This window comes from Topomyia yanbarensis, chromosome 3 (genome assembly GCF_030247195.1).
Source record: "Topomyia yanbarensis strain Yona2022 chromosome 3, ASM3024719v1, whole genome shotgun sequence".
Classification (NCBI taxonomy): domain Eukaryota; kingdom Metazoa; phylum Arthropoda; class Insecta; order Diptera; family Culicidae; genus Topomyia; species Topomyia yanbarensis.
In genome coordinates, this window is record NC_080672.1 from 418703136 (window position 1) to 418707372 (window position 4237).

Sequence of the window (4237 nt, forward strand, 5' to 3'; positions counted from 1 at the left end):
CAACTCCACCTATGGGTTCGCAGAAGAAACACTGTGACCATCCTTGGCAATTTATAACACTTGATTATTTAGGGCCATTCCCAGCATCGGGAAAAGGGAGAAACACTTGTCTACTAGTGGTGACAGACGTGTTAACAAAATTTGTATTAGCACAACCTTTTAGGCAAGCAACTGCCAGTTCTTTGGTGCAATTCCTAGAACAATCCATATTTTTGTTGTTCGGAGTACCAGAAATTGTTCTAACGGACAACGGTAGCCAATTTACTTCAAAAGTGTTTGGCGACCTGTTAATGCACTATGGAATCACCCACTGGTTAACACCAGCCTATCACCCTCAGGTGAATAACTCTGAAAGGGTGAATAGAGTTATAACCGCAGCAATTAGGGCGACTATCAAAGAAAACCACAAAACATGGGCAGAAAATATTCAAAATATTGCTAATGCTATAAGGAATTCAGTCCATGGTTCCACAAAATACTCGCCGTACTTTTTAACATTCGGACGAAATATGATATCGGATGGACGAGAATATGTAACGATAAAAAGCACACAAGATTCTACACAAGGGCACACTATTTCCGACGAAGAAAGAGACAAACTCTATGCCCAAGTTAGAAAAAACTTAAAAGAAGCCTACCAGAAACAGGCAAAATATTACAACTTACGGTCGAATGCAAAAGCACCAACCTACCAAGTCGGGGAAAAGGTTTTGAAGAAAAGTACCTTTCTGTCCGATAAGGGGAAAGATTTTTGCGCCAAATTGGCCCCAAAATACATGGAGGCTAAAGTGAAAACTGTTGTAGGCGACAGCTATGAGCTAGAAAGTCTTGTAGGAAAACCAATAGGTATTTTCCATGCCTCATTTCTTAAGAAATTTTAGTCGAGAAGAAATGAGTCAAGCTATGAAACCTCTTCGGAGTGACCAAGTTAAAAAAGTAAAATAACATAAAAATACCTTCGGGGAAAACAAGATCGCTAGCTCATGCCAAAAAATCTCATTGAGGATGATATTGAGTGAAGCGAATAACAAAGTAGACTACTCTGACACAGTACCAAAAAAAAGCAAGATGGGAAAAGCATTACAAAAAACATTGCTCTAAATGTACTTCCTAGCAAACAGAGTTAATCTCCTACTGGGTTAGTGAACAAGCATAAATTCTATCGTATACAAACTAGAGCTACTTAAATATATGTTAGTATGTTAAAATAAATCATTATTTTTACGCATCCAACGGGAAAAGGGCGTACATTTTTTTTAAAATAAAGTCACCGTTCCTAGAAAAAAAAGAGAAAATTAGAAAAAAAACATAATATAACAATTTTTCGGATTCAATGGCAGTTCCTACAAAAAAGGCAAATATATTAGAAAAAAAGAAATAAAAAAAAATATAATTTGTTGGTACTCTCCTGTCATCAAATGGTCAAAGATGTTGCTCCGGGTGGTGGCGAAAGGTTCGACTCCCCACTATCACAATTGGGGGCTCAGCCGCGAATCCCAGATGAAATGTATCTAGAAAGAAAGAAAATAGTGATTAGTGTACGTTTTTGGCAGGTGCATTACCTGAACTTACCAGATTTGTCCAATTATTTCGAGAGCTATGTGGAAACACAGGCTCATTGTACAATGTTTTCTTCGTTTGACAATTGACGAAAGCTTTCACGGTTCTGTCAGATTCTGGCAGGGTTGCCGTTTATGCAAGTTTTTTTGGTCGATGCTATAAATTATAGCGCAAGTTTTCTATGAAATATTTCAAAATAGGGTTTGATGCAGTAGATAACAAGTCGCTGTGGTTTGATTTTAAATTTGTTCATTTACATTGAAGAGCTAATAAATCAATTAGAGAGTCAATAATAATGTTGATAATGTTGATTTAAGGCAAATTTTAAAGTTTTTGGTGGAAAATTACTAATTGTCAGATGAAATTCTGATGCTGAAAATTCTACAAATAACTAGTTTTACGTTCCGTTACACCGTTTTTAGTAGAAATCTATCGATAGGTTGGATAAATTCCAATAAATAGATACATAGATTCAGCTTGCATAAATGGGTAGCTCGGTTAGGTTTGTTAGATCAACAAAAGCGTAATTTGCTTATTGATTTTTTAGATCTCAATCTTTTTAGAAATGTATCTGTAGGGTTATGAAAATTTGATCAATTTTTCCATTGATCAAATTTTCATAAATTTGAGTGGAGTGATGTAACGTATTTCAGAATTTTAGGTAATCTGTCATCAAAACCTAGTTAGTTTCATTTTAACGTGTGCTGAAATAATTCCAGCATGAAACATTTCGAAAAGCCGCCACACAACTTGAGCTTTATATAATTGTTTAGGTGTGGTATGAACATGAAGTTCAGCCAGTCACCGCATGGTGGCGGGTGAACATACACAAAAGGTATCGAAGTATATAGCCGCCATACCAAAGAACTTTACCGCCTTCGCATGGGCGCGGACATGTTCCGAATTAAACCGCCAAATCGGTACAATAGACCGAGGTTTCGTGGTTTGAAACCATTTCACACTCGTCCACTTCGCAAAAGAATCGGCTGGAGAACAGAAGTTCGCTAAAAGTTTCCTCAAGTGATTTCAAGTGATGGTGTTTGAATTAAAATAAGTTCAAGGTAATTTTTGAATTTTAAGTTAAAGGAGAGTGAGTTGTAACAAAGTAATTTTAATTTGTCCATATAGATTTAAATTTTCGGTGTTACTAAAACACTTCTAAAGTGAATTCTGTTCTGGTGTTTCGGAAAGATTTGAGTACAAAGGTAATTTTTGGATATTTTAGTTTTTGAACATTTAATTAATTTGCGTTCGCGTTGGACAGCAGCGCTCGTCCAACGAGCGTTTTGTACGGGCTGGATTTTGCTGGTATTTTGTGCTCGTGTGCCGCGCTAAGGCCCGCCGTCTCGGTAGTCAAACGGAGTTGGTGGTTTTCGTTATCACGTTTGCGAAGTTGTCCGAGAGCCAACAATCCGAAGTAGCAGTTCATTACATCGTGGGGGATCGGTACGGAATCTTAGTACGTGAGGTCCTTCCAGGGTACGTTGTCTGTTGCGGAGGTTTCTGCTCTCGTCGACCAAACCGGAAGTCTTCCGTCCAGCCGAACCACACTCCGCACCTTTAATTCGGCCAGACGCACACGAGCCGCCGTAGTCGACCACACTTCGTCGACTTTGAGTCAGTGCAGTGGATCCACATCCGTTCGGCGGCGACCATCGCTAATTCGTCGTCATCGTTCCCGCCACAAAAAACCTGCGCAGGTATGTTCGTTAAGTTTTCATGGCCATGTTGACATTTTGCCCGCCCTCGTATAAACTATTGTCCGATCCGAACGTTTTGAATTAGCTAAAGTGGTATGAAAATACAAGTTTAAATTTACGTTTTTTGAGTTTCCGTTACGTATTGAACAGAATCCTTTAAGGAACTCACTCTTATTTCCATTTCGTTTTCTCCACTTTGGTTTTCCGAAATTTTGTTCTCGATTCGACGGTTTTCAGGTTGTGGAAGAGTGTGAAATTTAAATTGCGAATTTAGTCGATGGCGAAGGTAACACGGTGAACATAAGATAGTTGGTTCTGATATTTTGGTGTAGCTAAAGTGGACCGTTCGAGCGAATACCCTGAGGAACGATTTCATGCTTTAGTAGCATAGTCGGGCAAGCTAACACGACTGGTGGTCTCTCGTTAACTGCGAGAGTGGCGCATAAACCACCGAGTTTGAGATTCCTCTAATCTCTCGTACGCAAACGGTTACAAGGGCTACTGTCTCCATGTATTCACGGACTGAAACATGGGGTCTCGCTCTAACATATTGTATCCCATTACTTTGATATGTGTGTACGCGGGGCAATATGTGTCAAACTAATGGGCCCAGCATATGTAAAAGCGAGATGATAAATTATCAGTGTTACTAGCGATATACGACCTATAGTAGTTATAATCTCTTTTATCTATGCCTACGTTAATGATTTTCATTTTCTCAGTACACTTTCAAAAGAAACCATAAACCGGGGAACCGTCAAATATGACAACCAAAGTGTCACTCATTCTAAAATTATTAAATGAGCCACAATTCTTTAAAACTCTTCCCACGATTATCGTTATTATTATTGGTCTTTACTATAGATATGAAAATAGCTTTTAATTCACATATTTCAAATACAAAGATTATACAAATTGTTTTAAACCAAAAAGTATTTTCAAATTATCAAAAAACCTGCACGTCACAAAATATTTTT

At 38.1% G+C, this 4237-nt stretch overlaps 1 long non-coding RNA gene across 1 annotated transcript; it reads left to right on the forward strand.

The window, feature by feature from the left end:
• Positions 1 to 2310: 2310 nt before the first annotated feature.
• LOC131692999 (uncharacterized) lies at positions 2311 to 2963 on the forward strand. The gene is made up of 3 exons (XR_009306133.1): positions 2311 to 2621; positions 2689 to 2765; positions 2825 to 2963. It is a non-coding gene; the product is annotated as an uncharacterized LOC131692999 (long non-coding RNA).
• Positions 2964 to 4237: the final 1274 nt, after the last annotated feature.